Source organism: Impatiens glandulifera, chromosome 2, assembly GCF_907164915.1.
Source record: "Impatiens glandulifera chromosome 2, dImpGla2.1, whole genome shotgun sequence".
Lineage (NCBI taxonomy): Eukaryota > Viridiplantae > Streptophyta > Magnoliopsida > Ericales > Balsaminaceae > Impatiens > Impatiens glandulifera.
Window position 1 is genome coordinate 25,916,290 of NC_061863.1, and position 12,167 is coordinate 25,928,456.

General features: G+C 34.4%; 1 non-coding gene across 1 annotated transcript; it reads left to right on the forward strand.

The window, feature by feature from the left end:
* Positions 1–1,101: 1,101 nt before the first annotated feature.
* TRNAK-CUU lies at positions 1,102–1,174 on the forward strand. The gene has a single exon. It is a non-coding gene; the product is annotated as a tRNA-Lys (tRNA).
* Positions 1,175–12,167: the final 10,993 nt, after the last annotated feature.

Genomic DNA, 12,167 nt, shown 5'->3' on the forward strand with positions numbered 1-12,167 from the left:
GGTGTCTTTCTGGTTAGTAATGGAAGCAATCGTCCCTACCGTCGTAAAATAAGAGCACCTGGCTCCGCCCATTTACAAGGAGGGTTTAAGCTTGTGAATGTTGTATTTTTGGTTTTAGATTCGACCACAACTTTAACTTTTATATGTTTGTTTTTATATTTTAAACATGTGACGACTCATTTATTATTATTATGGTAAATTGCATAAAATCAATATCCATCGTCTAGGTCGTTATCAATTCGATCATAACTAAAACTTATATATGTTTGTTTTTATTCGTTTAAACATTTGACCATCAGTTGTTATTATCATAGTTTTAAAATACGTGGTCCGACCGCTTAACAGTTGAATAGACGGTTCGACTTTTAACTCATATACGGTAACCTTTCGATCCGGTCAAAATCCGGTCCGGTCGGAAATCACAACTAGAAATTTACGGTTAGAAAGGTTACCCATTATTCTAATGGATATGTGAGGAGACTTAGACTTTGATCGTTTCTATATTAAGAAGATCAGATGTTTTTACTTCGTCTGATCAAATCTGTTCAAGGATAGACGATTATATGTCTTCCTTCGCGTCCCTCCTTCATCTGATCATATTTGTTCAAGTTTAGTCGATTATCTGGCTTCCTCTGTGTCCTCCTTCGTCTGATCAGATATTTTCAACGTAATTGTTTTGAATTCATAACTAGCATTTGAACATTAAAGAAAATAGTTCATTCTGCATTTCTTAATTTAGGTTAAATGATTGATACAAAACTTAAGCAATAATAGGTTAAAGAAAGAGAAGTCAAATACATAGAGATTGAGCTTTCATATTACCTTCACTGTATGAAACTGTGAATCTCTAGCTTCAGGATGATCCTTGGAGAGAGACAGTAGATTGAAGGTTAAAATTAAGAAAGTAAAGGTCTAGTATTCCACAAGTATTATTTATTACTTTCGAATAATCATTTTTATTTATTGGGTTCACTTTTTTTTTTGTACGGTTCAACTAGTGGTTCAACCGGTTGGACCGAAGTTCACCAAAAAATTTTGGTTGATGATCGAAACAATTTTTAAAGCAATGATTATTATTATAAGAAATTGCATAAAAACAAAGCCCGTCTAGCTTAGTTGGTAGAGCGTAAGGCTCTTAACCTTGTGGTTGAGGGTTTGAGCCCCTCGGTGGGCGTCCATTTTGTGGTTGGCAACTAAAACTTATAAAAGTTCGTTTATATTCGTTTAAACTTTAAAGTCTTGCATTGCAAATATTAATCAAATAATTATAATTTTGATTTATGCGAAATATCATTTTATATTATAATTTGAAAAGATATCTTTTCGATTTAAAATTAATGATAAAAAATTACATGTTAAAAATATTATTTAATAAATATTCAATTAAATTTAATATTATATGGTAAAATAACTAAAATAAGAAAAAAAATCACATAATTAAATAATTATAATAAAAAGGAAAAAAAAGATACAAATAAATTAAAACTATATTATTATTAGAGAATGTAAATATGTCCAAGTTTATGGTATATAAATACATTTTTTTATCTCATTTTGGATACATTTATAATATTAATTCTATAATCTTCTAATTGTCCATTTATAACTAACATGCAAAAATGATGGTGAAAAATGATAATAAAATAAACATTAAATGATAGTCACATAAAACATATATTGTTCTATTGGACAAGTTAAAAAAAATTATACTCTTAAACACGTATTTTACATCATTTTAATATGTTTATCATTTTTAGTCAAATCTTTTTATTGACATTTTTAAATTATTAAACATATTGTAAAAAAATAATAAAATAAACATAAAATATTATATTAAAAGATGATGAAATGTACTTAATTGAGAAGATCATATTTATCAAGAACTTCGGGAAAGCCTAGCTAAGTTGGTAGAGAGTCTAGCTAAGTTTTTAATTTAGGATGATAAAAACAAAGCCCGTCTAGCTCAGTTGGTAGAGCGCAAGACTCTTAACCTTTTCGAATCCATCGGTTATAGAAGTTTAAAATATTAATTCTATAATCTTCTAATTGACCATTTATAACTAACATGCAAAAATGATGGAGAAAAATGATAATAAAATAAACATTCAAATGTTTATCATTTTTTAGTCAAATCTTTTTATTGACATTTTTAAATTATTAAACATATTGTCAAAAAAATAATAAAATAAACATAAAATATTATATTAAAAGATGATGAAATGTACTTAATTGAGGAGGATCATATTTATGAAGAACTTTACCCTACCAAATATATAGATTCCGTCAAGAATAACATTAGGAACCACCATTCCTTCATCCATCAAATTCGAACTTTCACATATGTCATCATATTTAAGAATAAAACTTATATTGTTCTATTGGACAAGTTAAAAATTATACTCTTAAACACGTATTTTATAACATTTTAATACGTTTATCATTTTTTAGTCAAATCTTTTTATTGACATTTTTAAATTATTAAACATATTGTCAAAAAAATAATAAAATAAACATAAAATATTATATTAAAAGATGATGAAATGTACTTAATTGAGGAGGATCATATTTATGAAGAACTTTACCCTACCAAATATATACTACCAAATATATAGATTCCTTCAAGAATAACATTAGGAACCACCATTCCTTCATCCATCAAATTCGAACTTTCACATATGTCATCATATTTAAGGATACCATTATTAACGACATTCGAACTACCATTCATTCATCCCTCTAATTCGAACCACCATTCATTCATCCCTCTAATTCGAACCACTATTCATTCATACCTCTAATTCGAACCATCATTCATTCATTCCTCTAATTTGATATTTATTAATGGCATTCGAACCTGTAATCCCTGGAAAAACCCTTTTGGTTCCATTTCGGAAAAAGTTCGAGGTTCGAGAAGTTCAATTTCGGTTTGCGTGTTAGGAATTTTCTTTTAAAATTAAACATTATTTTTAAAATATGTCGCTAATTCTTGACAGTTTTTTGAAACTAATTAAAAATAATTAATTTCGAAGTTCAATTTTAAATAATCCGGGAATTTATGGTAATCAAATCATAGTTTGATTTTCAGAAAATCCTTTAGTTTAAATTAATAAAAAATAATTAATTTAAAAGATTATTTATTTTGAAACAGAGTCGCCAATTAATTTTTGAAAATCAATAAAGTATTGAAAATCAATTAATTTAACTTTTTATTCTTCCGGTCCTAGTCATGTTTATAGGTTTAAAATTATTTAAAGTATTGAAACACAATATTTAAATGGAACCAAATAGGCCTTAGGACCGAAGTCCTAAGCCTAGGGTTCGTTTTTATCGGTCGAGGTCAAAAGATCCTTAGTCCAAGTCAAGGGACCTCTTGGTCGAGGTTTAGGATATTCGGTCTAAGGACCAAAGTCCCTCGGTCAATGTGCTAATGACTCTCGGTCCTTGACTGATCTTACCGGTCTAGGCATAGAAACCTATCGGTCTTGGGTTAGTATGGGGCTAAGTTTCTCGATCGAGGTGTATAAACTTCTCGATCATGGGCTAGCTCTAGGCTAGGTCACTCGGTTCTAAGTTTGGGAGCTCTCGGTCCCAAGCTTGGGATTCTCGGTCCCAAGGTTAAAACACTCGGTCCTAGGGTTAGAAAGTCTTAGTCCCAAGGTTAGGACTCTTCGGTATGAGGGTTCAATTGTCGCATAAGTTTCGATATCTATTGTGAGTTCTTCAAACTATTACCCTATTTGTATCAGCATATCACGAAGTTCATCTAGCTTTTGACGAACCGACTCATTGAACCTTCTTGGCGGTTTAGTCATTATAAATAATGATGAATATGAGTATGCTAAACAAAGTCATTTCGAATCCTTTATCAAAAAAACAAGCAATGCGTTGCTCGTATGCACATAATATCTAACATACAATAGACGCTCAATTTATCCATTCACAATATATAATGTGTAGAAAAGGATGAGTAAAATAAGAATAAGTTATTAAAATCCTAAGTGTTATGGATAAAATCGCAAACAAAAGACATAAAATGAAAACAAGCACCCCTCATCCTCTCATTACAAGCTTTGCTCCTAAGAATGATAAGGTTTAAATAAAGAGAGGTATTCCCTCACTATTTCGAGTGTGTAATATCTCCATATGCCTCGCTCATCTTTCTTGGCGTTCCTTTGAGCAAGTCTTGCGTTTCTTTTCCATGCCTCGAGATCTTTCGATGATATTGTTAATTTCTTGACTCTCATGCCCTCGAGTTCCATTTGAGTGCTCAAATTCTGTCTACGCTCCTCGATGGTGTTTTTTACCATGCTTACGCCTAGAATCTGAGTAATAAAGACACAAAGAAAGAAAACTAGTTAAATTAGATTCCTCTTTTACCTTTTCTAGGTTTTCTCGATTTTTCTCCTTTAAAACTATTAGATTTAGCCTCAAAATTTTGAAATTATACACATATTCATGGCATTTTAAAACTTTGAATGGATAAACTAAGCGCATAGATATATCTATATACATACATGTATTTATCATATAGATAGTAGTCAAGTAAAGGGCTTCGTGACGCGACTATGTTGTTCGACAGGACGAGACGAGGCAACGACTTGGTAAAATTGACATTTTAGCTTTTTGTTATAAAGTTGGGAATGGCTTAAGAGAGATTTGTTCTACCGACACGGATACTATCCCAAGAGGAATCTCTCGATGTGAGAGGAGCTCTCAATTGGACATCCACCTCACCTCTATTTCAAAAATCCCTCATTTTCAATAGTAGGGGATGTTTGAAAAGAAGAGAGGGTTAATCCAAGTTTTTTCCTAGAGTTTTTCTAAACTTTCAAATCACACAAAAGCCTTCAAGGCATGTATTGAGGGTGTCATTCACATTGACTACCCTTAATACATAAAATATAGATGCGTGAGCTTCATCCAACGATGTATACTCACACACCTCCACATTGGAGCTCCATGTCTCATGAAAATAGTCAAATAATGTTATCATGGAGTATGAATTAAAACATAAGAAGATTTAAATACTTGGCTAAAATTACTTTGGAGTCAAACGTCGAATATCCTCAATAGAGTCGCTAGAAAACTTTGATCGATTTTTAAAAACAATATTTTGATCGACGAGTTTGGAAAATCTGAAACGCTATTTAAAATTTATTTTGAAAATGTGAGGGGAATCAATTTTAAGGTTTGAAAAATTTAAGTTTATAAAATGAGGCTTTGCAGAGAAATCCATATCTTACATTCCGGTCAAATCTGGGAGAGATGGGGAGTTTTTTTAATGGGAAGTATGTCATAGACCTACTTTAACTTTTTCAATATTAATTAACCTCACGACTAGTGAGTCGTCACCTAATTTTAGAAATTATGAAATTAAGAGAGTGAGTATGGTGTTTGGTTACGTGTGGGAAAGAGTTTTTTAGACGCTATGTCCCACAACGCCCCTAAGGTCTCTACTAATTAATTTTGGCCTTTCTTTTAAAAATTCTTACGTTTTACAATTTAAATTTTTAAAGGTTGACATTAGATTAAAGAAAAAATAAATAAAGACAAAATTTGAAAACAAGAACAAATAATTCACACATAAAGTTATCCTAAAACCAAAATTAGGCAAATTATTAATCAAAATTAAATGTGTTAGGATCGACACTAACAATAAAGACGGGGGTCTAACTATTGTGAACAACTTACGATATTCGATTATATAATAATCCTGCGAGGGATTAGTATTTGTTTCTATTCTTTGCAAATATTCACAAACTCTTGAAACAGATTCAAGTGCAAAACTATTTGTTGGATTTGAATCTTCGGACAAATGAATACAAATGGTAGAGAGTAAAGAACACAAGGAGTTTTATGGATGTTTGGAGATAAAACTCCTACGTCATCCCTTCTCCCACAACCATAAGAATATCAACTAAAGACTTTGATTCGAGTACAACTCACTCTACTAGCTAACTCTCTATTGAACTACCCTCTATTTAACTTACAACACTAAGATTTCTCACAGAAAAGACAGTATGCAATTATAATATGATCACATAGTGAAACAATGAATAGTTTGTGCCTTTAGCTTGAGTAATTTTCTTAAAGAGAGTTTGTGAAGTAATTCGACCGTTGTCCTTAGGCTTCTATTTATAGCTGAAGTACATCAATGACCAAACATTCTTTGTGGACACGTGGCATGTGTCTATTAGACGACCGCCTATAGTACGAGAGTACAACAGACTTTAAGCATTTGGATCGTGACCGTACCGAATAGGTAGTGCGCCGAATATCCTCAGATATTGTCTTGTACTAGTGAGGTACATGGAAGTTGTTCATACGTTGTTTGAGCTGAGTGAGTACGTGGTTAGATGGATGCTTCCTTCAGACGACTGCTAAAGCAAGGCATCAGATGTTCTCTTTAGATTGCGTCTAAAGGAGTTAGACATCGTCTAACTACGTTTCCCTTTAGACCACGTCTAAAGGAGTTAAACCTTTTTGATGACATGATTTGAACAAAACTAAATTAGGTTATTTGCCGTTGTGCAAGTACATATCTAAAGAAGAGTGTATATTCTAAAGTCCTCTAACTCCTTTTGACGTGGTCTAAGGAGTACGTGAGTAGACGTCGTCTAATTCCTTTAGACGTTGTCTAACGAGTACGCGAGTAGACGTCATCTAATTCTTTTAGACATGGTCTAAGGAGTACGCGAGTAGAGGTTGTCTAACTCCTTTAGACGTGGTTTAAAGGGAAGCATAGTTAGACGTGGTATAACTCCTTTAGACGTGGTCTAAAGGGAAGCGCAGTTAGACGTCGTCTAACTCCTTTAGACGTGGTATAAAGGAAAGTGTAGTTAGAGGCGGTCTAATTTCTTTAGACATGATTTAAATGGAAGTGCAGTGGTTTAAAGGAAAGAGCAATTAGACGCGGTCTAACTCCTTTAGACGCAGTCTAAAGGAAAACACAGTTAAATGCGGTCTAATCCTTTAGACGTGGTCTAAAGGAATGCGCAGTTAGACACGGTCTAACTCCTTTAGACATGGTTTAAAGGGAAGCGCAATTAGACGTCATCTAACTCCTTTAGACGTGGTCTAAATGAAAGCACTGTTAGACATGGTCTAACTCCTTTAGACGTGATCTAAATGGAAGCGTAGTTAGGCATCGTCAAACTCTTTAGACGCGGTTTGAAGGGAAGCGTAGTTAGACGTCGTCTAACTCCTTTAGACGCGGTCTCAAGGGAAGCGCAGTTAGACATGGTCTAATTCCTTTAGACGTCCGAAGGATCCTCTAACTACGTACTCACTCAGCTCATCTGCATTTACCGTTTTCAACAATCTGACAACTCAGCTCCAACAACGAATGAACAACTACCACGTACTCTAATATTCAAATTGCCCACGATGTAGTACAATAGTATATCAAAAGATATTCAACGCACTACCTGTCTAGTATGGTCACGATCCCAATGCTTAAAGTCTGTTATACTCTCGTACTATTGGAGGCCGTCCAACAAAAGGAGGACACTAGTCTTAAAAGAAGTTTCGACCGTTGGTGCACTTCAACTATATATAGAAGCCCAATGACAACAGACGAAATACACACATTGATAAGATACTGATAATTGGACTAATTTACAACATTGAGAGCACTCAACTTGTCTTAGCCTTCTAATTGATTGCTGAACTTGCTCACTACTATCAAGTCATATTCTCTATCTAAGGCGTTGTGTTTACACTTTCTAGAGAGTATTCTGTAATTCATTCACTATTCTTTCTATGTGAAATCTCTGTATTTTAATTTGAACAGAGAGTATTCTGTTCAATAGAGAGTTAGCTAAAAGTTCAAAAATAGGCAATTGTTAAGGTCATGTGGTTTTTGTCTGGGTTTGTGTAGTGTGTTCTATACCGACCAAAGTCTTCTAGTGAATATCCTTCCTGTTGACCAGAAGAAGGGGTGACATAGGAGTTTTATCTCCAACATCCATAAAAGTCCCTATGTACTTTACTTTATGCGATTTGCATTTATTCATCTGAAGCTTCAAATCCAACAAACGGTTCCGCACTTGAACTTGTTCAAGAGTTTGTGAAGATTTGCGAAGAATAAAAACAGATTTTAACTTCTAAAAGAGTTGAAATCGAATCGAAGTTTGTAAGCTGTTCACAATAGTCAGACCCCAGTCTCTATTGTCAACACCGATCCCAACAAATTAGATCTGATATCTTTCAACATAAAGTTTATACATGATATATATAATGATTATAAACGTAGAAATCACACAATCAATCCTCAAAACAGAACAAACTCGACCAAACAAGAAAACTTGAAAAAATCAAAATTTCAATTATAAATTGAAATACTAGGCTTATGGATTCATACCAACACATGGAGAACACTATTGGGAGGTATTTAAGGCTATCAAGAAGCCTGGATCGAAGTGAGAGTCATCGGAGAAGGTTTTCACAAAAACCAGTTTTGGCCGGATTCTTCAAAGCTTGATTCAATGTGTAATTCTTGAATGTTGTTCGATGATTTGCTTCACAAAGCATTGATGACTATTTATAGTGTCCTAAGGTCGGTCGAGGAGGATAATTTTGAGTCAAAAATACCCTTTGACAATCTTATCTCCAAAATGTGACAGCCTTATCCAGGGCGGGATAAGGCTGGAGGATAAGGGCGTCTTGTAGGCAAGGATGAGACGGTGACATGGCCGAAATTTGAAGGGATAAGAACACTCGTAGTATGAACTGTCCCTTTTGGAAGAAACGCGCCGATGACGATTGCGAGTCCGGCGAGGTCGCAATTCAAGAAAATAAGACGAGTCGGATGATGTCGTTTCGAGTGATAAAATGCTGGGTTCCATTGGAGTTCCGTCCACGACCATCACATTTGACTAACGGGGTTAGTCCATCCCGTTAGTTGATCGGGTGTGGTAGGCATGTGTTTGATCTGTTGTAGCGGGCTGTGTGGGAGCGTCTGGGCTGTTGGATGAAGCCTGAGCGCTCATCTGATGGTCCAGAATCCTACTACATAATTTAACCAAAATCCAGCTACACTAAATTATCAGATTTTATTTTTATTAAAAAGGTTATTAAAAATCGATTTTAATTCCTTTTTTACATTTTTCTTCACCAAAATTTTCACAATTTTTTTTAGAATCATATTAATAATTATGATCATATTTTATTTTTTCGGTATTTTTGGGAATTTTGGGGTATTTTATTTATTTACTTTAAGTCATAAATTAAACATAATTCATGATTAAATCACAATTAAATATTTTTAACCTATTCGTTGGTCTAACTAGGTTAAAATAAATACAATATTCAATATTTTATCCTCAAATTATTTTTGGAATTTTGAAATGAGTTTCTTCTTGGGCCTTCAAATTCGTCAACATAAAGGAGGTACATTCATCAACGAGACAAAGTGTTAGGATCGAGATCGCCGATAGGGGACCGGGGTCCGACTAAAGGTAGATCGCTTACAACAACACACACAGCACACACAACACACTAAAACTAATCCGGTTAAAGACTAGAACCGCTCTTAACACTACACAGATTGTCACAGACTCTTAAACCGAGTTCAAGTGCGGATATGTCCGTTTCAATCTGAAGCAACTCACACAATTCAGTTTGGAAGGTATTTAGAAGGAGTCGGTTAAAGTGGAGAGAGGGACCGGTTCGGTTTGAGTGAATGATATTTCGGTTCGGTTAGCGTAAGTGAGCCGGAAAGTAAAATAAAGAAACACAAGATAGATTTTTATGGATGTTTGGAACAATATTCTCCTACGTCACCCCTTCTTCTCAAATAGTGAGAAGGATATTCATTAAATGGAATATTCCACAAACAAACACTTACTCCGATCAAGTCTTATTTACTGCTTGTCGGTTACACCATTCACACAGTGATGTAATACTTTTACACAAGGTAAAATACACATATTTCTTTTACAACAATTGTTTCACTTTGAATCAGAAAAGCTATATGAACTCAGAATGTCTTTTAGGCTTGATTATGTGAAAACTGAGTTGTTTCTAGCTCGCGCGCGTTGTATATTGTCTACTATTCTTGGCTCCCTTTATATAGAGAATATGACAACGGTAATATTTCTCTCTTCTATTGATTGGTCAGCCGAACCGGTCAGGTTTAGGTGGCGTGTACTCTTTGTTATTTTGGACATCTGGCGACATGCATTAGTCGGCCGCCTGTTTTAGAAGATTGCTTGTGATCTTGGATAATTAATCATCATTGCTTTTGTTGCATGCTTCTGACTCGGATCACGGATCCTTCTTATGTTCATTTCCAAGAGATTCATTACGTCATCTTTCAAAGATTTTATCAATTTGAATACTTTTCCGTTGGCCTTAAGATTTTCGATATTTGAGCCGGCCGGAAAGGATGCTTCATGCGATCTTAGCCGATCCGGTTAGGAGAGTAATACCAATTTTCTTGATTGTCCGGATTTCTTTGAGATAGAGAGTCTCAACCGGTCCGGTGTGGTACCTACAAAAAGAATTTTGAGACTGGTTAAGTTCTTTGTCCGGTTTAAAAGGAGCTGCTCAAAAAGTTCAGCATGGAAAACTACTATGATGCTACAACTCCAATGAGTACATTAGTCAAGCTTGACAAGGATGAAGATGGTCAAAACGTTGATACTGCCTATCGTGGGATATTTGGATCTCTGCTCTACCTAACATCAAGCAGGCCATACATCTTATTCGTTGTTGGAGTTTGTGGAACATTCCAGGCTAATCCTAAACAATCTCATTATGTAGCTGCTAAAAGAATCTTAAAATATCTTAAGGGCACTCAAAATGTGGGAAAGTGGTATCCGAAAGATTCCAATTTCAATTTGATTAGTTATTTTGATGCAGATTACGCAGGTTGCAAAGTGGACAGAAAAAGTACAAATGGAACTTGTCAATTCCTTGGGGATAGACTTGTTTCATGGGAAAACAAAAGGCAAACCTCAATAGATACCTCCACAGCTGAAGCAGAATACCTTGCCACAGGAAGCTGCTGTGCCTAACTACTCTAGATTCAACAACAGTTAAGAGACTTTGGTATCGAGGTTGTGGAGTCCGCAATCTTTTGTGGCAACACCAGCGCGATTTCCATCACCTATAATCCAATGTTGCACTCAAGGACCAAGCAAATCGACATCAAACACCATTTCATTCGAGATCATGTCACGTAGAAATATATTCAGCTAGAATATGTCTCAACCGATCAACAAGTGGCTGATATCTTTACCAAGACACTCCAGAAGACTAATTTTTCTTACTTTAGAAATAATTTTAGTCTTGCAGATATTAACTAAACATTTCTAAAGTGCGACATGCATTCAGGGAGAACCTCCCTCGTTTTCAAAAAGGGTTCATTGCGCTTGTTCTCATGAAAAACCAGGAATGCATTAAGGGAGAAGCTCTTGCTTCTAAAAGACATGTTAATTGCATTTGTTTTCATGAAACATTAAGTATATTTTCAGGGAGAAACCTTTGCTTCTCAAAATGTCTCAATTGCATAAAATTTTAATTTTGGTACTTTCTTAAACTGATCGGTCTTTCAGGATTTTGGTATTTTCTTAAACTGACCGGTCTTTCAAATTTTCGGTTCTAAAATCTCTAACTTGCATAAGTATAGAGGAAAAACAATCTTAAGTAGATGAAATCGTACAGTTTCCCCCTTTGAAATCAATAAAGATTATTCAACCGAGATACATGTAAAACAAATCGGATAGTTCAAGCAATCCGGAGCTCAAGCTGACCAGTCATGTTAAGTTTGAACAAATACCGCCCGACTCGGTTTTTTCTCAAAATAAATGACCGGTCCCTTGAGTAAAGGACGTGCAGAAAGCCATTCAGTTATTTATGTGAGCATTTCAGTAGTATCATCTTTAAAGACAAATTGAGAAAACGGTCTTAATTAATTTCATCTACTTTTACTTCTTCTACAATATTAAAAAGGTCAAACCTCGAGTAACGTGAAGACATATGTCTCTCAACGTTCACATTTATGAACAACATAACACACTTGTACCAATTATTTTTTCTTGACCAATAGACTCTAAGACGACTCTTAAGTAATGACTTCCCCCTATTTAAATATGCTTTCATTAAGAATAGATCACACAAATAAATCTCTTTAGATCTCTATAAGTAAATCTAAAGTCTAGATC